Raw genomic sequence first — 23,250 nt, 5'->3', positions numbered from 1 at the left:
TGGGATTAGATTGCGCCACTCTGGACGCCACGTGGATGTCACATTGAGCTCCTCCGAGGAAAAGAGGGGATATAAATGCACTGAATGAATGAATAAATAGCACCCGACCAGGGTGTCGTGTTGAAATGTGTGCCCCTCCTTCTCTTTCCTTCCCTTTTTCGTGCGCCCATTTGCTCCACGCAGAATAATAGAAGAACAGAAGAACGTGGGGCAGTTGCCTTTTGCCAAGTCAGAGACTCCTCGTCTATAGAGCTCGGAATTGTCTCCACTGACTGGCAGCATCTCCTCATAGTCTTCTCCCAGCCCTGCTTGCTGGAGATGTCCCTGGGGACTAAGCCTGGGACCTTCTGAACTATAGCCCTTCTCCGCCCCTCGTGGCAACCCCTGGTGGATAAAGCCACGCGAAGGCCAGTCGCAAGGCATCACAGGGTATGGGCACTCTGCACGCACTCAAAGGCACTGCAATGGTATTGCTAGAGAGTGCTGCGATGGGATTCAATCGGGAAGGGAGAACCCTGTACCTCTGCCACCTTAAGCTCCTTGGAGAACGAAGTGGGATACAAATGCAAACAAAGAAATATTTTGGACTACAACTCCCATCAACCACCATCAGCTGGGGCTGAGGGGAATTGTAGCTCAGAAACCTCCGGGGTGAGGCCCAAGGTTTCATCACACCTGCTCCGCCAAGGCACAGAACAGAAGAATCTGGCGGACACTGGTGTCCATCTAACCCACAGGTGTCAAACACAAGGCCCGCGGGCCAAATCCGGCCCGCCAGACCTCCTCATGTGGCCCGTGTAGCCGCCGCCGGCCGCCAGCCTTCACCTTTTATTCTCGCTTTTTTTGCTTCTTCTTCTTTTTTTTTTTTGACACAAGAAAGTTTACATGGTGCGGCTCCCTACTCGCCTCGCCCCGTCGCTCTTAAGGACGTGGCTGCTGCTTCAAATGTCCCCGCGTCTCTCAACTTGCGCCTTCATCGTCGGGGGCCGAAGCGAGGCGGGCAGCTGGCTTCTCTCTCCCGCTCACTGCTCAAAAAGAGCAAGCGGAAGGTCAGGTCTCTCCGTGCCTTGGATCTTCTCTGGGGATGCTGGATTCCGGCGTGCAAACTCGCCCTGCGGGAGGCGTCCTCTTCTCCTCCGCGCTGGATTTCACCAGCCCGGGGCTTCCCTTCCTCTTCATTTCGCCTCCCTCTCCATCTTTGCACAGCCAGCCTTTCCAGGACCGACGATGCCCGTGATCAAGTTGTTCTTTGGGAATATGGGGTGGCTGGTGGTGGTGGGGTGAGTGGGAGAGAGAGAGAGGTGCGCGCGCACACTCCAAACACCCTTAAAATAAATGTAAAGTGGGGGCGGCGATGATGATGGCCGTGATGGGAGGGGGCTGTGTACCCTGGCACCCCCTCCGCTCCCTGCCCCCCACTTCCTCCTCCTCCTCTTGCAATTTCGCGGCAAGCCAAGCGAGGAAGGCGATCTGGCGCCCGGCTCTCTATCTCAGCTCCACAAGTTGGACTCTGCGCCCGCGCAGCGGCGCTGGGCGGTTCTCCCTGCCTTCCGGCACATGTCAGTCCTGCTGGCACATTCCTGGGAGGAGATCAGACGCGGCTTTCCATCACTCGGTCACACAATTGGGCGGCTCGCTCTCCGCCCTGCCAGCAGCTCCGCCTTGATCTCTCCCTCCCGCCTCGGGGAAGGAAAGGAAGAAGCTGGAGATCCAGTTGCAGGCAGCGCGCTCGCGCTCTTTCGCCTTTTGCGCTATGCAATGGCACCCCGAGATGGGGGGGGGCAGGGGAATTAGCCAAGGAAAATGAGAGTGCACAAGGCATGTTGATGCTTTCCTGTCAGAGCTCTCTCTCTCTTTCTCTTTCTCTCTCCCCCCCCCCACATTTTATTTACAGCCCCATGCCGTGTATGTTTACTCAGAAGCCAGCCTCACTTTCTTCGACAGGAGTTTCAAGTAAATGCACATAGGATTGCAGCAATCGTCTCATTAGGGCTCATTATTTGTAACAACTTTGTTTCCTAGTTCTGCTGGATCTCTCAGCGGCCTTTGATACAATCGACCATAACATCCTTCTGGACCGTCTACATTATTACAAAAAACAGTAATAATTGAATGCAGTGACAATAGTTTATGATAATAAAGAGTGGACACATAGTCCTACAGATACAACCGGCCCTTTGAGGGTGACCAAACTGCTGGGGCGGCCCCCGATGAATTTGAGTTTGACACCCCTGATCTAACCCACCGGTATTGTCTGCTGTGCTGGCACCAGCTCTCCGGCCAAGGGTCCTTTTAATGGGGGTGGGGGTGCCAGGGATTGAACCTGGAGCCTTTGGCATGCAAAGTGGGGGCACTTCACCACCGAGCAGATCTCCCCCCCCCCCTTGGTGCCTGCTGTCAGAGGGGGCTCCGGCCAGCCAGGTTCTGCACAATGGGCGTGCCCAAGGGACTCCAGTGAGGCCCGCATCCCAGTCCACTGCTTGGCTGGACACTCAGTACTGCTCAGGATAGGAGGCCATTTCCTTGCAATGGTAGAAGAAGCTGAGCACCCGATTTAAACAAAAAATAAATAAACAATGTAGTATGTAATATGCATAGCGTGTATCCAGGAAAAACAGAGCTTGCAAATTTTCTAATACACATGGGTCATCACTTCTTATTGCTGAGAATAAATTGGGGATCTTGTGTGACATTGTAATGATTCTGATTCTGATTATATTTAGACCCCGCCCACCCAGCTGGGATTCTCCAACCACAATTGTATGCTGCCACAGAAAGAAATATTAAAAATTAAGAAGTTTAGTTGTTTGCCCACAAATCTTTCCCTATAGACCAATATTTGGATTCTTCTTGAACATTCTCCACAGTTTGAGGAAGTTCCAGGCAGCTGTAAAAGTTATAAACAGTTCCATGAAGTTTTAAAAAGTGCTCATAGTTATGAGTAGTAACGTTACATATACGATGTTTCCAACTTTTCATTTTGGGGCGACCTTTTTCCGTAACTGAGAATACTTAGTCCCTTTTCCAGTGTTTCTAAGCAAAAGTGCATCCCTTTATGATACAGGAAACTGTTTTGGGGGAAGAAAAGAAAAGTCAACAAGTTACACCCCTAGTGCCCACACAAACACACAGACACGCCTTCTTGGCACTGCCTGCTTTCATCCACATGCCTTGGGATATGTGTGAGGGTGCTTCTGAGCATGTACAAAGTACCCCCCATACACGAAAACCCTGTCTCCACCGGCTTATCACACAGCTCACCCATGAGCATGCCTGAGTCTGGATGTGCAACTGGAGAGGGTGAGAAAAACAGTCACCCTGAACCAAATTTGAAAATTGCAATGGATAGAGGGGGGGGGGGGGAAGGATTAGATTCTCAATTATACTCTCTATTGCTTCATGTAGGTTATCAATGGAACCCCTGAAAAAGATATGGCACACAAATGATTCCCAAGGATGGGAATAAAATCTGCTTCCAGATTTCTTTGGGGAAACTCCTTGAAACTATTGCACAGATGGGAGAGCAGGAGCTGGTCGCTCGCGCATGCGCCTGGCAGGGACCTGGCCTCGTCATGAGCAGCAGAGCTTCCCGCCGTGGGGCTCACGGCGGACTCCCGAGAAGGGCACAGAGGCTGCAGCGCCTGCTGTCGCTTACTCCAAAGTAAGTGTGTACGCACTTACCTGGGACTAGTTGGCCCGATCTGACTCAATGCACTTACTTCTGAGTAGACATTTAGGGCAGGGGGTGAAATGTTGCGTCTGCCTGTTGCGCCAACAAGGAGAGGGAGCTTTCTTGCAGGAAAATCGCCAGGAAAGTGTTGTTCTTATTACACCTGTTGCTTGAGAGAACTGCCAGCACGGCAAGGAGGCAAGGTGCGCGCCCAAAGGGCGGCAGACCCGTGTATGGCTGCGCGTGTGTGAATGTGAAGTTGCGTGCAGTGGGCGAGAGACGAGACCTGCAGCCAAGGAGAAAGTGTGGTTCCCACAGGCTTTCTCAGAGGAAGCGGGCAAGGCAGAGAAGAGGCGCTTGCCCTTCGAGGCTGCAGCAGGACATGATACAAGAGCGAGCGCGCAAGAGGAGTGTGCACGCCAGGCACAGATGGCAGCAGCGGCTCCCTCCGAAAGCGAGGGGCGGGGATTCGTCTTCTGAGGGTATAGGCAGCAAGGAGCCAAAGACAGCTCCCGAGCGTGCAAAGGGAAGGCAGTGTGGTGTGGCGGTTAGAGAGCTGAACGTGGGGGCCGACCTGATCTTACTCAGAGCAGAGCCGCGGACATTACGGGACACAGAGAGAGTTTGGTGAGAGCCTGCAGTTCTATGATTCTTTGAGAGCAGGAGAAGGACTTTTCCCTACCCGCTTTCTCAATGCCATCCATCATTTTAAAAATAATAATCTTATATCTATAAAAACATATCAGTTCCAACAGTCATACAACAGATCTTCTCATCTTATACAATATTTTAGACTTCCGTCAACACCTCTGATGATTTCCCATTCTTTATCACTTATTCTGCATTTCTTAATTTCTAGATTACATTTAATTATCCTTAACTAATAATGCTTTTCATAGTCTTTCTTGCAGTATTTCAAACTATCCACCTTACCAAACTTCTTGCAGTCCTACTAGCGTAATCTGTTCATCACAATTACTTTTCAAATAGTTCATATATTTGTCAGAATTAAGCCTTATCAGAGGAATTGGCCACTCTCAGCCACCGGGCTTAATTCCTTGTTGACCTCCCCGTCTGCGACTCCCGGCAAGACCAGGCGAGATCTTCTATCGGCGATCCTCCTCTAATGTGAGAAGGACACACCACTCCTCCCCTCTTCCCTGCCATCCCCAGGGAGGGGAAAGAGACAGACAGAAATGTATTTACATGCCTTTATTTCTGTCTTTCCAGCAGTACAGAGAAACGTGTCTGTACTCTCTTAACACCAACAGCAGAGAGAGAAAGCTCCTCCCTTGTACTTCCAGTACAAGTCAGATGACACTCTGAGCTAACATCCGGTGCTCAGTACAGTGAATAGACTGTCCTTTTGTTCCCACGGTACAGTCCCAAACATCAACATCCTGTTTGGCTTTCCAGCCATCTGGAGCTCGCTGCTGCATTGCTCCTTTTTCGTAACATCCTCCCCCAAAAGAATCAATGCGTGTTGCAAGCAAAGTGTCATCCAGAGAAGAAAACAAACAGTTGTTGTACATATAGCATTCCCCTGTTGTTTCAGTTCCACCCTTGGAACTCCCCGCCACTGGTTTCCCCAGTGTACCTCTCTGGTTGTCTGGCTTCCAAGGAATGAGTGCATCTGCATTACCTTGGCTAGCAACTCTCTGTTGTGTCTTTGTCTCTGACTTAGACACAGCTTCAACGTGTCCTCGGTTGTGTACAACAGCAACACATGCAACAGCTAAGTTAGCAAATTCTTTTGAGTACCTCTTTGGTGGTACACCCTTTGTAACTCTCTCAGACCTGCGTATGAGGTTCTGATCCTCTCTGCTCACTGGTTCAGCCTCTGGACTCTTAGGAGAACCAGTTCCAATGGTAAACAGTGGTTCATCCTTCATCTGTGAAGGTCTATCCATTGTGTGAGATTTCCTCTCAATGACTGTGTCAACTGAGCTCTTTGAGCTATCACTGTCATCACTCTCAGTACCACTGTAATCAGTAAAATCATCATCATCTGAATTGTACTCTGTGGGAAATGTGTGTACAATCACTCTCTCCTGTTCAGGAGCACTCTCTAGAAATTTTGTGAGAATCACCTGACCAGATTCAGACAAAATTACTCTGTAGAGAACCTTTTCATAACCCACAAAAATGCCTCTGGCATTCTTTACTCCACCTGGAGCTTCTGTCCTCACATGAGACTCAAAAACCTTGAAATGAGCAACCGAAGGTTTTCTATGGAACAGCTTCTCAAAAAGAGAACTTCCCAACTCTTTTGAAACCTTTCTCAACCACGTGTAACAATAACACATTATCGCCTCTGCCCAGAACTCATGTGGCAGATGTGAACTAAGCAATTGCGCTTTCATCCCCTTTTGCAATTCTTTGTTCACCCGTACACAGACACCCCTGTTCCACACTTCCGCTGAAACAGCAACCTTGTGCCTTATCCCTTTCTTCTGCAGGAACTCCTGAAAATCCTGTAAAAGAAAAATTTGCTTCTCATCTGTGAAAAGACAATCAATGTTAGCATCATGCATATTTTTAACCTTGTCACAAAACTCCTGAAACCTTTCTAAGGCTTCTTGTGGTTTCTCTAACACATAAACCCAGACAAAATTAGAGAAATGATCCACACACACAAGATAAAATCTTGCATTGCCTCTAGATGGTGCTAGAGGACCAATCACATCAGCATACACCCGCTGTAATGCTCTGTCGACCCTTGTGGTCTCCTGAACCTTCTTGGTCACTCCTGCGAGAGAAATAACATTAGAATCAGAAGAATTACATTTCATGTAATCACTTTGATCAAAAGTCAACAAATACAGTCCATCTTTCTCTCTGGCAGAAAGATACAACTCTCCATCTTTGAAGATCTTGCAGCTTTCAGCATCATAGGACAGTTTTAGTCCTTTCTTTGCAATCTGCGAAACACTCAGCAGATTGAACTTCAACTCAGGAACCAAATACACATTGTGTATAGTCAAGTTCAGACTCTCAAGATACACAGTCCCAATCCGGGTCGCTTCCAGCTCCTGACCGTTGGCCTGCTGCACAGCGAAGCTTTGCTTCTTAAATGTCGAAAACAGTTCTCTGTGTGGACTGAGGTGCTGTGTACACCCAGTGTCCAGAACAAATGAGTTCTCCACTTCTGGTGTGGCTTTTAGTGCCATCAAAGCCATTGCAGGTCTCACCTGAGACTTGGTACAACATTTGCTTGATGCTTCAGGCGTTGCAGAGCACCCCTTTGCTCTGTTTTGCCGACGCGGCTTCTTACAGCTCCGCTGAAGATGCCCAGTCTGTCCACAATTGTAACAGCGGACAACGTTCAAAGCTACAGCATGCTCTCCAGTAGCAACATCATTGGGGGAATTAGAACTCCGTTCCTCCCTCCCCCTGTCAGCAACATTCATTGTTGCTCGTACAGGAACAGCAACAGCAACAGTTCCTTCACTCCCCCATCTGGGGTCAAAGCTCTCCTCAGCTTTCGATGAGCTCTTAGGAACTTGGCCAGCATCATCTTGGCTCACCCCTTCTGGGGTAGTCATCCATCCAGACCATGATGAATAACTGTCTTTAGTCAGGGGAGATGAGTAAGGCAAGTCTCGCCCCTTCTTGGCATCCATTCTGAACCCAAGCCTCAGCTCTCACTCTCGAGCCTGTAAAAAACCAAAAGTCTTTGCTGGGTTGTTTACTGCGTACTCTGGCAGGCAAACTGCAAGCTGTTTCTCAGTCCTTGCACAGCTGCGAAGATAGCCAAAACAACCTTCTCTTCCCAGGCTCTCTCTGAGCCAGCCCCTTAGTCAGTACTTTTCCACTTACTGACGGTCGTTGCTTAGCAACTGTGCATTCCAATCTTTGAACAGGAAATCTTATCAACCACAAGAATTCCTGGTATGCAAACCTTCGCTCTCGGAGCTGTTTTTCCAAAACGCAGCTCCCGTGAACCAGAGAATAAATCAATCTGCGTTCACACTTTTAGCCCGAAAATCAGCATACCTTGTGGCTCCATTGCTTGTAAAAAACACCTCCTCTCGGTGTCCAGCCGTCTGTTCAGTTTCTGGCTGCTCGCAGACGTTATCTTCTTTCCCTTGGTGCAGAGGATGACAAACGATCCATCGACCTCTCATGCTGATTCTCATGGATCAGTAAACCATCGGCGAATGCTACCAGTTGTCAGAATTAAGCCTTATCAGAGGAATTGGCCACTCTCAGCCACCGGGCTTAATTCCTTGTTGACCTCCCCGTCTGCAACTCCCGGCAAGACCAGGCGAGATCTTCTATCGGTGATCCTCCTCTAACGTGAGAAGGACACACCACTCCTCCCCTCTTCCCTGCCATCCCCAGGGAGGGGAAAGAGACAGACAGAAATGTATTTACATGCCTTTATTTCTGTCTTTCCAGCAGTACAGAGAAACGTGTCTGTACTCTCTTAACACCAACAGCAGAGAGAGAAAGCTCCTCCCCTGTACTTCCAGTACAAGTCAGATGACACTCTGAGCTAACATCCGGTGCTCAGTACAGTGAATAGACTGTCCCTTTGTTCCCACGGTACAGTCCCAAACATCAACATCCTGTTTGGCTTTCCAGCCATCTGGAGCTCGCTGCTGCATTGCTCCTTTTTCGTAACAATATTTACTCCAGTCTTCTATGAATCTCTGATCCCGCAGGTTTTGAATCCTTCCTGTTAATTTATCTAATTCTGCATAGTCCATCAACTTCACCCTCCATTCTTCTTTCGTTGGTAGTTCTTCTTGCTTCCATTTTTGTGCCAATAATATTCTTGCTGCAGTCATTGCATATAAAAACAACTTACAATCCTGCCTATTAATATCATCTTCTACAATGCCAAGTAAAAATGCTTCTGGTTTCTTAATCAATGTATATTTCAACATCTTTTTCATCTCATTATATATCATTTCCCGGAAGCTTTTCACTTTTTTACATTCCCACCACATGTGATAAAAAGGTCCTTCCTTTTCTTTACATTTCCAACATTTATTACTTATTTTATACATTTTAGCTAATTTTACTGGGGTGATATAACACCTATACATCATTTTCATCACATTTTCTTTCAAAGCATTGCATGTAGTAAATTTTAATCCTTCCTTCTACAGTTTCCCCCAATCTTTTAACTGTATATTATACCCCAAATCTTTGGCCCAGTGTATCATAACCGACTTTACCTCTTCATCTTTCAAATGCCATTCAAGCAGCAATTTATACATTTTAGACAATTTTTTTAATTTATTATTCAATACATCAATTTCAAATTTTGATTTGTTATCATCAAATCCTTTCCCCCTCAAATCCTGTTTAAACATTTCATTGACTTGGCCTGATGGACTATTTGGATTATAATGTGATTTTGATGGGAGACATGAATGGAGTGGTATCTACACATATGGACAAGGCACAAAGACAGGTAGTCACTAAGGATGGTAGACTACCGAAAACTTTCTTTGAGATGACAGACAACTTGGATTTAGTTGATATTTGGAGAACAAAGAACCCCTTGGCCAAAGAGGGAACCTTCTTTTCTGAAGCCAAAATGACATGGACTAGAATTGACCAAATATGGGTAACTAGAGGAATGGCACCAAAGACAAGAAAAGTGGAAATCTGCCCAAAAACCTGCTCCGACCATAATGCTGTCAAGATGGAAATGAAACTAACACCAACTGGTTCCTTTAGATGGAGGATGAATGACACCTTATTTAGAGATGAAGAAGTGTGTAAGAAGGCCCCAAAAACCTTGAGAGACTATTTTGAGATAAATATGAGCACCAATGTGGAAAAAAGAGTAATCTGGGACGCTAGCAAAGCTGTTATGAGAGGGTTCTTGATACAACAGAATGCATTAAAAAAGAGAATCCAGAATGAGAAGAAGGATAAAATTTTGGAGAAAATAAAGGAAAGCGAAAAAAAATTGAGAGCAAAACCCAAGTTGCAAGAGATTTTGAGAGAAATAAAGTTATGTCAAGTGCAATTTATGAAAATGATGAATCAAGAGATTGAATGGAAAATTAAACAAATGAGACAAAAGACATTCGAGTCGGCTAATAAATGTGGGAAACTGTTGGCTTGGCAAATGAAAAAAAAGACAAAAATTAAATACAGTTACAAATTTAGAAGTGGAAGGAAGGAACATACAGAACCCAGCCGAGATTAGAAATTGCTTCCAGAGGTACTTTAAACAACTATACACACAAGGGCCACAGAAAGAAACCGGCGTAGACCGATTTTTGAAAACAAATGGACTACAAAAAATCTCTCAAGAAAATAAATTAATGTTGAACTATAAAATAACTGAACAGGAGATAGAAGGTGCCATTCAGAATATGCAACTGGGTAAATCTCCAGGACCGGATGGACTGACTTCTAGATACTACAGATCTTTAAAAGAATGGCTAGTACAACCTTTGAAAGAGGTCTGTAACGAAATAATGGAGGGGAAAAGGGCACCAGAGTCGTGGAAAGAAGCATATATCACACGTGTACCGAAAATAGAGACTGAAAAGACGCAGCTCAAGAACTACTGCCCCATATCACTGCTTAATGTGGATTACAAAATTTTTGCAGATATCTTGGCTAAAAGACTAAAAAGAGTGTTAGTGGAAGAGATACATAAAGACCAAGCAGGCTTCCTCCCAGGAAGACATTTATCTGACAATGTGAGAAACATAATTAATATTCTAGAAAAACTACAAGTGAATATAAACACTAAGGCAGTTTTAATATTTGTGGATGCGGAGAAAGCTTTTGACAACATTTCTTGGATTTTTATGAAAAAGAACTTACAGGGTATGGGGGTAGGCCAAGGTTTTGAAAACGGTATAAGTGCAATATATTCAGAACAAAAGGCTAAATTAATTGTAAATAATGTGGTGACGGAAGAATTTAAGATAGAAAAAGGGACACGACAAGGTTGCCCAATCTCCCCACTGCTTTTTATATCGGTCCTGGAGGTTTTGCTGAATATGATTAGAAGGGACCAGTTGGTTAAAGGTATACAGGTCGGAGCCAAACAGTACAAATTGAGAGCATTTGCAGATGATTTAGTATTGACGTTACAGGAGCCAGAATCCAGTATTAAAAGGGTTTTAGAACTGATTCAAGAATTTGGTCAGGTTGCAGGGTTTAAACTGAATAAGTCAAAAACCAAGGTTTTAGAGAAAAATTTAACACCAATTGAGAGAGAGAGGTTTCAGAATGTGACAGGTTTAACAGTGGTTAAGAAAGTTAAATACTCGGGGATCAACATGACAGCAAAAAATGGGAATTTATTTAAAGACAACTATGAAAAATGCTGGGTTGAAGTGAAAAAAGATTTAGAAATATGGTCAAATTTGAAGCTTTCACTGCTGGGCCGTATTGCTGCTATAAAAATGAATGTATTGCCTAGAATGTTGTTTTTGTTTCAAACATTGCAAGTTGTAGACAAAATGGACTGTTTCAAGAAGGGGCAGAGAGATATTTCAAGATTTGTCTGGCAGGGCAAGAAGCCTAGAATAAAATTTAAAATATTAACAGATGCAAAGGAAAGAGGTGGATTTGCCCTGCCAGACTTTAAACTTTACTATGAATCAGCAGCTTTTTGCTGGTTGAAAGAATGGCTACTTCTTGAAAACACAGACATTTTGGATTTGGAAGGTTTTAACAATGTATTTGGATGGCATGCATATCTGTGGTATGACAAGGTCAAAGCGCACAAAGCATTTAAAAACCATATTGTTAGGAAAGCATTGTTTAATTATTGGATAAGACATAAGGATCTATTGGAGAATAAAACCCCAAGGTGGCTGTCACCGATGGAAGCGAGAGCTCAGAAAAAGCTCAATATGGAGGTTAAATGGCCGAAATATTGGGAAATTTTGGAACAAGATGGAGATAGACTGAAATTGCAGAGTTTTGAGAAACTAAAGAACAAAGTGTGAGACTGGCTTCATTATTATCAGATAATGGAGGCATATAATTTGGACAAGAAAATTGGCTTCCAGGTGGAAAAATCAAAATTAGAAACAGAACTGTTAGACCCCAAAACTAAGATTTTGTCAAGGATGTACAACTTGCTGTTGAAATGGAATACTCAGGATGAAACGGTGAAATCTGTTATGATTAAATGGGCACAAGATATTGAACATAATATTATGTTTGCTGACTGGGAACAGTTATGGACCACAGGTATGAAGTTTACGGCATGCAATGCCCTAAGAGAGAATATTATGAAAATGATATACAGGTGGTACATGACCCCAGTCAAGCTTGCAAAAATCTATCATTTGCCCGATAATAAATGTTGGAAATGTAAAGAAACTGAAGGTACATTCTTTCACCTTTGGTGGACGTGCCCAAGGATTAAGGCTTTCTGGGAGACGATATATAATGAATTGAAAAAGGTATTTAAATATACCTTCTTGAAGAAACCAGAGGCCTTTCTCCTGGGCATAGTCGGCCAATCGGTGTTAAAGAAGGGTAGAACTTTCTTTATGTACGCTACAACAGCAGCAAGAATACTTATTGCAAAGTATTGGAAGACACAGGACATACCCACTCTGGAAGAATGGCAGATGAAGGTGATGGACTACATGGAATTGGCGGAAATGACTGGCAGAATCCGAGACCAGGGAGAAGAGTCGGTGGAAGAAGACTGGAAGAAGTTTAAAGACAATCTACAGAAATATTGCAAAATTAATGAATATTAGAATGATGTTGGATTGAAATTAAGTGGTTTCTAGCTGTAATGGCATAAAAGAATATGAAAAAATGATTTTTTATAAGTAAAAATTTAATGTCATAATAATTTAAGATTAAAGATCAGGGTAAAATAAAGAGGGAAAGAAACTGCAGAACTAATAAATTGAATTGGAATACAAAAAAGGGAGGTATGAGGAGGTCCGGGAAACAAGTAAATGAAAGATAAACGATGAAAATATTGATTGTTTTTAACTATTTTTATTTTGTATTTTTTCTTTTTTCTTTTTCATTTTGTAATATTGTAAAAACCCTAATAAAAATTTATTTTTTAAAAAATAAACATTTCATTGACTTGGCAATAGTGCAGCCAATCACTTACATATTCTTTAACCTAAAAGAATAACCACTTTAACCCAAGTGGTTAGCACGCTGTCCACCAGCCCAAAGAGTGCTGGATTGTCTGTGTGCCGCTTGTTCGCTTATGGTAGTCTGTTGTAACATACACAGAGCTACTCTCTCTACCGGAAAGGAGAGTAGAACACTTCAAAATGAATAAATTAATCAGCCACAGGTTTGCTTGATCTATAAGTGATACGTTGTGGTCTTAATATTGATCCCTTAATTGGTCTAGGGGTTTTCAATTCAGCTATGCAATTGTTCCTCACAATATTGACTTGATAAAATGCTTATGACCCTGAGAGGTAGTGCCTGGCCCATGGTCACTCAGTGAGCTTCATGGCCTGCTGTGGATTTGGACCCTGGTCTGCCCAGTCTTAGTTCAACACTCTTAGCACTACCTTTTACTGAAGAAAATAAACTTGTTCAGAAACAGCATAGTCAAAGAGCATACACCGAGTGCTCCTAGCAGCCTTCTTCGTCTTCCCAGAGGCACAGCTCTTAGTTACTGATTAACTGGAGTCCTGGAGCCGCTCCGTCTGCAACAACACAACATACTGGTTGAGACACACACACTCTACACAGAGACTGAGGCCCACAGAGATGGCTGGTTACATTTATAGGGAACCCAAGATGAGTCCCGAGTCACAGTGACCCAGCATTTGACTGCTAACACTTAGGCTTGACAGATTTGTGTAGCCCTCGTAGGCCGTGCTGCCTAGGCCTGGCCTGCTTCTGCTCTCAAGAACCTTTGTCTCCTGACAAAACCTCAGGCCTGTCCTTAAGCGCTTAGCCATCTTCTGGGTTCTTGGGACAGGAGCATGCAGCTAAAGTGTCCCATCCTTGCTGCTCCTCACCAGTTCAGAGTCAGGCAGGTCTTTGGCCAGTTTGTGGCGATCCATCGACTTTGATGTGATCGAGAGAAGTGAAGCTACTGTGGAACCATTGCTCTGCCAAGTCCTCAAGGGGCGGTACAGAGTTCTCCTCCCTCCCACTTAGTCCCACAGCCACGCTGAGAGGCAGGGACTGGGCATTCAGTGAGCTTCACGCCTAGTGTGGATTTGGACCCTGGTCTTCAACACTCTTGCCACTACCTGTCTGAGGAACTGGCAAAAAGCCACAGGAAAAGATTTTGCAAGGATACAACAGTCTTTCAATCTGTGCACTTTTGCCCATGCTAGACCCCAGCAATGCTTATGCAGCTGCAGTAAAAGAGCCAGGATGCTTCATTGGATGTTTGAGCATGGGCCATACTGGAGATCTAACTCCTTTTTGTGTCTCTCCTCCTGCTGTAGGTCCGAGGGCGGCTTCCAAAGAAGCTACTGGGTAAGTTTGTTTTACTTAAAGTCTTTGGAAAAGAGGTGGACAATATTGACGCTGCTTCTGTGCAGTCGCTTTGACTGTGAGCCCGATCGAGATGCACAACAGTGCACTGCCGCCTTGGGCAAACGAGAAGCTATGGAGGGATCATGCAACTTTTTGTTCTTTTCAAAGTTTGCACTTCAAGACTTTTTTTTTTTTAAAAAAAATCCCCTTTGCAAATTCGAGAAGTTTCCCCATGTTGTGCCTCAGCATTTGACGCTGCTTCTGTGCAGCCTCACCAGTGCACTGTGCTCACTAGAAAGACTCCCTTAAAAATCCATTCTTTGCCAAACTCATTTTGGCACCAATGCTCTCCCTGATAACAACAACAACAACAATTTATTATTTATACCCCGCCCATCTGGCTGGGCTACCCCAGCCACTCTGGGCGGCTTCCAACAAAATATGAAAATACAGTAATCCATCAAATATTAAAAGCTTCCCTAAACAGGGCTGCCTTCAGATGTCTTCTAAAAGTCTGGTAGTTGTTATTCTCTTGGACATCTGGTGGGAGGGTGTTCCACAGGGCAGGTGCCACCACCGAGAAGGCCCTCTGCCTGGTTCCCTGTAACTTGGCTTCTCGCAGCGAGGGAACCTCCAGAAGGCCCTTGGAGATGGTCCCAGGTGTCCGGGCAGAACAATGGGGGTGGAGACGCTCCTTCAGGTATACTGGACCGAGACCGTTTAGGGCTTTAAAGGTCAGCATCAACACTTTGAATTGTGCTCAGAAACGTACTGGGAGCCAATGTAGGTCTTTCAAGACCGGCGTTATGTGGTCTCGGCAGCCGCTCCCAATCACCAGTCTAGCAGCCGCATTCTGGATTAATTGCAGTTTCCGAGTCACCTTCAAAGGTAGCCCCATGTAGAGCACATGGCAGTAGTCCAAGCAGGAGATAACTAGAGCCTGCACCACTCTGGCCAGACAGTCTGCGGGTAGATAGAGTCTCAGCCTGCGTACCAGATGGAGCTGGTAAACAGCTGCCCTGGACACAGAATTGACCTGCGCCTCCTTGGACAGCTGAAGGAGAAAAATAATCATTTCCTTAATAACAATTTAAATAGCGTATTTAACTAAAACAATAAAATTATAGCATATGTATCCATGTTTGTTAACTGATGTGGTTAAACGTGGGGGTTTTTTGTTAAAAAACCCCAAAAAAACCTTAGACTGAGTTTTAGCACACATGAAAGACTTAAAACAAATACTTCTTGACTTCCGGGATAGCGCGAACGGGTAATGGCGGATTCCCTCCGAGCTCTGGAGGGAATCGGCTCCGCTAAGGACGGGTCTTGCCGTGCCGGCGACACGGGGACCCTTAGAAACCGCAGGCGCGGAAGCCTGCGGACATGGTGACTCGGTGGGCACCTTAATCGCCCTCCCTGACCCGCGAAGAGCCTTTTTAAAGGCTACGGAGTGGACCGGAGAGTGGCGTGGTGCTGAGAGTCGATCGCTGCCTTGGCGGAGCGAAGCCGCGAGCCATGACCGGAGAGCGCTATCTTTCTTCCTGAAATTTGGACTGAAACAAATAACCCGTGAGTAGAAGGGAATTTTGGCATTAAAAGTTTTTATACCTAAAATTGAGTACGATCGGGGGTGTGTTAAAAGGAAGTCCGCACCCCCCCCCCCCAGAAAGATTCAAAGCAAAGAGAGGAGTACTAAGGCGGAAAGACTTTGGCTTTAAAAAGATAACTCTCACGAATTGGATGACAAAGTTATTGTGCTGGAGTGGAAAAGAGAGAATTTTGAAAGTTCCCTTTTCTCCTGGTAATCCCCCCCCTTGGACCCGGGAGCGCCCTGCGTGAGAGCCCGAGGAAAAAGAATAAAGAGTTTGACAGCTGTCAAAAGAGCTGTCAAACGGGAGGCAAAGACTTGGGACTGTGTTATTGGTACTTTTTCGGACTAAAAAAGCTACATTAAAATTGACCTTTTTGAAACAAAGTGACTGGGAATATTAAAGTGGCTGGGAGCTACAAAGAAACGGATTGTTGGAACAGAATCATGATGGAAATCCCCCTGGAGGGAACTAGAGACATTGCAATGGCTGCAGAAGGGAAACTATGGGCAGAGATTGAAAGGATGTTTTTTCTCGTGGGAACTTTACAAGAGCAAAGTACCACAATAAGTAAACAACTGGAGACTTTCGGTTTGGAACTGAGCAACTCTGCCAATGATACAAAGTTGATGGAAAGAAATTCTGCAGCTGCAGAGAAGGAGATAACTTTGGAGCGGGGGGAAAAAGAAGAAGAAGAAGGAGAGGAACTTCAGGTGGAAAAAACCAACCAAAAGCCTGCAACCTCTGGGAACAAAGGAAACAAAGAAAACGACAAGTGGATTACAAATCTGCAAAAGGAGAGAAAGATAAAGGAAGAAGCCCCCAGAATAACTGGAATATTGGACTATATAAGAGTAAACAAGTATGATTGGGGCTTTTTCAACAAGCAGGAGTATGAGAGACTGAGTGGTCCTGAGCAGAAACTGAAACTTATTGAATTGGAAGGAGAAAAAAATGAGAGGCTGGTGACAGAACCTCTTCAAGAAGAGAGGGCCAACAAAATGGATTACCAACAAAATTGGTGGAGAGAGACTAACTGGGGCTTAAGAGCCTCTGATGTGAGAAACCCGGGCTAAAGCAGCCAATCTATTGGGACATTGGTTTGGGAAGGGACAGAAACCGGGGCAGGGCAGGAGGGGAGAGGAGAATAGTTATAATCTGAGATTTAGAACTGCTATATTATGATTTTTTGATGCAATATGTGAAGGAAGGAATTCATGGGAGAAGAATTTAGGCCGTCCTTAGAGAAAAGATTTATTGTGTAAAACTGGATAAGTTCAAATTGGGTCAAGCATAAGTGACAAATTTTAAGAAAGGATGAGACATTTAAGGGAGGAGAGCAAATAATTTGCTGAGATAATTAATGAAACTGGAATGTGGGAAGGAGGGTGCGGGGAAGTCAATGTTATGCAATTATGTATGTTTTTGTTTTGTCTTTATAAGTCTGTCTGCCTTTTAAAAATTTGAAAACTCAATAAAAATTTATTAAAAAAAAAAAAACAAACAAATACTTCTTTCCTGATGAATAGCCTTTGGACTATAATGTAACTTAAATAGAAAACTATCTTTGGAAAGATCTTTCCTCCAAAAGCATTTTATTTTAAAAATCAAATTTAAATAAAAACCAGATTTTTTAATTATTCTTTTTTAAATCATTGATTTTTATCCACCCTGTTGGGTGTACACATTGAATGTGTCATACCTGGAAAATACCTCTTGCAAGAGCAACCATAGGAGGTTCGCTCTAGTAGAGGCAACTCCAATGAATTTCATTTAAGATTTCCCATCGTCCTCAGCTTGGCTATGTGCCCTGGTTCTTCTTGAAGAAGAGACATTCATCATGAGTTCTTCCCTTCTCCTTATCAGACTCTTGTATAAAGAGGACTGTCAAGGTAGGGAAAGATGCTCCACCTCGTAATAATCCTAATTGTTTTAGCTAATCTCTTGGCTGAAAGATAGAAAACTAATCTTTGTGTGCCTGCTTCTTAGCCTAATCCTGTTTCTTCCCACGTGAATGCAGTTCTATAGAGTAACATGAAAGACACCCTAACTCAGGCTTCCTCAACCTCGGCCCGTCCAATGTTTTGAGACTACAATTCCCATCCCCCCTGACCACTGGTCCTGCTGCCTAGGGATCATGGGAGTTGTAGGCCAAAAACATCTGGAGGGCCGAGGTTGAGGAAGCCTGCCCTAACTCCTCAAGATGTTGAACTTGCTCCAGCTTCGGAGTACCTGCTATAAAAGAGAGAACTCTAAGAAAGTCACGGTGCTCCAAAGCGTCACCAGTTGCATCAAGTTGCTTTAGAGAGAGCATTCATGATCATCCTTATCACATTACAGAATTGCTTGGCGACTAAGCAGGGAGCAGCACATGGAGATAAGGGGGGAAGCAAGTACTCTGCAGCCTGTGCCTCTCCCATCCCTGTGCATCATGAGTTCAACAAGTACAGAATGTAATGCAACCCAGCACAGCAACAGCAAGAGGGGCAGTCGCAACACCTCCGCAAGACCTCCTCATACTCTGGACAAGATGATGGTGGGAACTGCTTCTGAACCCTGTATCCCCTCCTTCTCCGCCTCCGCCTCCCTGCCACACAGCCTTAATGATAGAAGTATGGATGTGGAAGTAGTTGACCTCACTTGCGAAACTTCAGAACCTCTAGTTGTTGATCTTACGCAAGACGCTTCTCTTGTGCTTGTTGGAGAGAGTGGGCAGCAGCCCGATAGAGAGTTCAGACCTCAACCATTGTCTGACAGCCTCATATTTAGTGGTGGTGGTGGTGGTGGTGGTGATAGCAGACACACACAGAGTGGTGCTCTTGCCACTAGAAAGCTCCCCAGAGAAGTGGGAAGGAGGGAATTTGCAAGATCCTCAGGCACTTTGAGTTGTGGAATTTGCATAGACAGCTTTGCAGAGATTGTGCAAAGCGGACGGCTTATAGTGTCAACAACATGTGGCCACATCTTCTGTAGTCAGTGCCTCAGCAATTTTCTTAGGTATGCTAACTTTTGCCCAATTTGTAGGAGGCATCTCACTCCAAAGGAGTATCATCCAATTTATATGTGAAGACATGGGTGTTCCTGAACACAGTCTAATGTGGCCTTCATAAACATGAGTGAACTCCAAAGAACACACCAAGTACAGTATATATGACTTCAATATGACAGTTAGCAATTTCACTTTTTCCCAGTTGGCCTCCTTATAGTCCAGTTGTACTGTTTCAGCTTTGTTTTGCTTTAAGGTTTTTGCGGCTCACATTTTTTGAGGTCTGTAGACGTTTGAAGAACAGCTTGGAGGATATGTCTGCTGCTGCCACATTGCTTTGTGCCGATATCTCATTTCTGTTCTAGTTCTGTTGCTGCTTTGAGAAAAGACTGATGTTGAGTGAACTCATCTATTCAAGACTAGGCTATTCATAGTCATCTATGATAATACAACCTGCAGCTTCTTTTTGCAATTTGCCTTGTAAAAAACCAAAGCCAACCACTCACCGGTGGAAGTCTGTTCCACATCTACTTGTTTTCTAGTGGCAAACCCCTCTTTCTGTTGATGTAGCCCTAATAAAGACCAAGGTTTCTACAACACTGTGGCTCATTTCTAACGCTGCATGCATAAATGGTTTATTACAAAGAACTCCTGGTGGTCCGAGTCTTCTCTTGAAGAGAATACAGCCATCATGCTAGATCTGAGCAGCTTTCCCTGTCCAGGCATATGCTTAAGGAGCAATTCATAGTGGAGTCTGTACCAAGGTTGCCACGTGGGGCAGAATCCAATGGAGATGAGCTAAGCCATTTATGTGAAACACTCCTCAAATGGTTGGAAGAGGATAAAGTAATTCTCTGCTTTTCAGAAACGCTTTGCTGTGGGGAAGCTGCACCCATAGGGCCATGTTTCAAGCAGCAAGCATGTAAGACTTGAACCTCGCATGATGAAGTCAACTTGAGTTGCGGTGACTCCCTTTCTCAGCCCTGTCACGTAGTCATAGTGGAACTATGAATGGCTTGACCTGTTGAACTTTGGGATGCTGCTGTACTAATAGGTCTAATTGCTTTAAAACGTTTTATGTTGATAACTCTTAAATGAAAGACTTTCTCTTAAATGTATAAAAAATGCCTTCCAGTAGCACCTTAAGGTAAAGGTAAAGGTACCCCTGCCCGTACGGGCCAGTCTTGACAGACTCTAGGGTTGCGCGCTCATCTCACTCTAGAGGCCGGGAGCCAGCGCTGTCCGCAGACACTTCCGGGTCACGTGGCCAGCGTGACGAAGCTGCTCCTGCGAACCGGCACCAGAGCAGCACACAGAAACGCCGTTTACCTTCCCGCTATAAAGCGGTACCTATTTATCTACTTGCGCTTAAGGGTGCTTTCGAACTGCTAGGTGGGCAGGAGCTGGGACCGAACGACGGGAGCTCACCCCGCCGCGGGGATTCGAACCGCTGACCATGCGATCGGCAAGTCCTAGGTGCTGAGGTTTTACCCACAGCGCCACCCGCTTCCCTATCCAGTAGCACCTTAGAGACCAACTAAGTTTGTTCTTGGTATGAGCTCTCGTGTGCATGCACACTTCTTCAAATACATGAGCACACAAAAGCTCATACCAATCACAAACTTAGTTGGTCTCTAAGGTGCTACTGGAAGGCATTTTTTTATTTTGTTTCGACTACGGCAGACCAACACGGCTACCTACCTGTATCTTAAATGTATGCCAGCCAATCTTCCGTTGGTAGAAAACATGGGCTATCCAGCTAATCAGCAGCATCTCACCAGGCCTTAATCGGCAAGGTATATCTGGTCATGGTTTGTTGCTCCCTAACAAGCCACAGTCAGCAGGCCAGCCATAAGCAGGGACTTCAGATTGGCTGGCAATTGTTGCTTAGAGAGAACAAGAGAGAACAGCATGAGGAGCAATTGGGCAGCATGTGCTACATAATGCATTATAAAATGACTCCTTATGGCCGCTGTATGTTTACAGCATCTAGGAAGCTGCTTTGTATGCAATCAATCACAGTCTTCACTTAGACTAATCTGCATAATAACAAATCACCATTTCGCAGGGAATGCATGTTTTAATGCTCCCTAATGGCAAACTCCTTGCTTGTAGAAATATCTTTTTAAATCCTATCCAAATGGCATGTCCTTGTCTCAGCTCCTTGTCTCAGCTCCTGAATTACCATTACCGAAATGGAGATCTAGAAAATTTCCACTTCCTGCCTACCTTGGGAACCATCACGCGCCTATTTATGGAATACAAAAAGGGAGGTGTGAGGAGGTTGTTGAAATAAGTGAATGAAAGATAAGATATTGAAATTGTTTGATGTGTTTTAAACTGTTCTTGTTTTGTTTTGTTAGTTTAATGTGTTAGTGTTATGTAGTGTTTTTGTATTGTATTGTATTGGTTTTTTCTCTCTCCTTTTTTTGTTCTTTTTTGTAGTGTTTAAATTGTTGGAAAAGTAATAAATATTATTTAAAAGGGGGGGGATGGGAGCTATGCTCTCCCCGGAGACACTCCACTCCTTCTTCCTTAGCTGTGTTGCTCAACAGTTGAGGCAACCTTCACAGTTCTGGGATGCCAATGCCAAAAACCTGGAAGTGTGCTGTCAATATATTTACAGTGCAGGGGTTCCTCCGGAGGAGATGACCACTTGTTTGTTTTGCGTTCATGTCTTGCTTGCCCAAAACCTAACACAGTGGTTAGACTCTACTAAGAAAATGGTCAGAGTTCTTTAATCCATTCTCATTGGCAAAGCTGAAGTTCTCGGCTGGACCTGAATCCCTTCCACAAAATACTGACAGTCTGGTAACACCCTGGGTGCAAACATGTTTTAATGGGGAAAGGATCTTTGCCTCTTCCTCCTTCCTAACCTGCAGTAGTGCCCTGGCAAATCACAAAGTGCAGGCTCCCTTCATGGTACTCACAGCCACACCGCTTCTAAGATTATACAAATTTAATATATCAACAACAAATAAACACAATAATGCTATAGTGATACAATCTGAATCATTAGGGGTGCATTGCAGCAGTCATTGCAAATCTCCATGAGTCGCCTTTCAGCCAGAAGCTCTGCAGCACAGGTGGTTCTGATGATTCCCCTGTAAGGAAGGCTTACAATGTAGGAGGCTTTGGGGCTTTGGGAGAGGGGGGAAAGTGGGGACATCATAGAAGTATGCATGATGTGGGAAAGGTGCAGAGCGATGTTTTCTCCCTCATAATATCAGAACCTGGATCTCTTTAAGAAAGAGGAATGTTGGCAGATTCAGGCCAGACACAGAGTGCCTAGTGACACTGAAATTTCCTCCTTCCAGAGGCACTGACGGGGATGGCTTTAAGAGAGGATTCGTCAAATTCATGGAGGGTTAGACCATGTTGCACCTCCAGCCGCAGAGGCAGTCTACCTCTGCCTACCCGTTGCAGGTGTCCCCAGTGGGGAGAGTGGGGCTGCATTTGGAGTCTGCTTGGGGCTTCCCTTGGACATCTGCTGGGCTGCTGAGAGCTGGACTAGATGGGCCTTGGTCTGATCCTGCAGGGCTGTGACAATAAGAGCCTGGAATATGGCTGCTTCCCGAGCAATTCAGGGAACAGTAGTGCAGAGTTGCATCTCCCTGGGAAGGGGCACATGCTCAGCAAAGCTGTCTCTTGCTTCTGGTCCTAAGAGTTGGGGTGGGGACATGGAGGAAAGGGGTCTCTCTCCTGCCTCTCTCTGCCACCTCTGAGGTGCCGGAAAAGGCAGATAGCAGAGGAAGCGAACCAATAGTCACGTTCATCTGTACTGGCTCAGTATGACCTATTCTGACAGATGCTGCCTTTCATATTCACGCCCAAGAGCCTTTCTGCTCCAGAGATCTGGGGCTAAACCCAGGATCTGCATGGCAAGGCTGGAGTAAGAAGGAGCCCTTGCCAGCTGGCCACATTGGGTGCCTGCCTGGAGAGTGGAAGCCGGGGGTTCGAGGGACATCGTGCTGCTCCTGGCCACCCCCACCCAACCCAACGTCCTCCTCTGCCTGAGTGTATCTTCAGAACAACCCTCTGTGAGGGAGGCTAAGCTGGCCCAAGGACTGGCCCAAGGTAGCTCAGCCAGGTTGCCAAGGCATTTAAGCATTTAAGACCGCGCATCCTTTCCCCTCAGATGAGAAAGCCGGGATAAGTCATGCTAGCAGCCTGTGGCCTTGATGGGCTTTGAGGCAGCCCAGCCCCCTTCTCTGCAAGCAGGCTGCCTCCTGGGAGGATCAGCATTTTTTTTTCAAGGGACAGAAGCACATGACTTCCCCCTCCCAATTGCCGCCCACCCCAGTCTTTCTCTGGCGGCTCAGTTTAGTGCGCCAAGCGGCTCATCCCAGGTGGGAAGTAAGAGTTTTGCATAAGTTTCTTAAGCTGATAGACAAGGAATCAGAAGTCTTTTCGTCTTCTGTTTCTTTTCATTTTTATGTTTTCAAAATGCTTGATATCTGACACTGATTTCTGTATATTGTGTTTTCTTTGTTTTTCAAGCTTTCATAAAAAATAGCCTTTGAAACTAGCTGGTACAGTGGTCATAAGACTTGCCTTCGTGTCCACAGAATGGAGAAGAAAAGTTC

The 23,250-nt window shown here is 45.1% G+C and overlaps 1 pseudogene; it reads left to right on the top strand.

The window, feature by feature from the left end:
* The first annotated feature begins 18,109 nt into the window (after positions 1 to 18,109).
* LOC144326326 (E3 ubiquitin-protein ligase RNF4 pseudogene) lies at positions 18,110 to 19,210 on the top strand (annotated as a pseudogene).
* The last annotated feature ends 4,040 nt before the right edge of the window (positions 19,211 to 23,250 follow it).

This window comes from Podarcis muralis, chromosome W, assembly GCF_964188315.1.
Source record: "Podarcis muralis chromosome W, rPodMur119.hap1.1, whole genome shotgun sequence".
Lineage (NCBI taxonomy): Eukaryota > Metazoa > Chordata > Lepidosauria > Squamata > Lacertidae > Podarcis > Podarcis muralis.
Note: the sequence above shows the minus strand (reverse complement) of the source record. Positions and strands in the feature narration are given on the sequence as shown.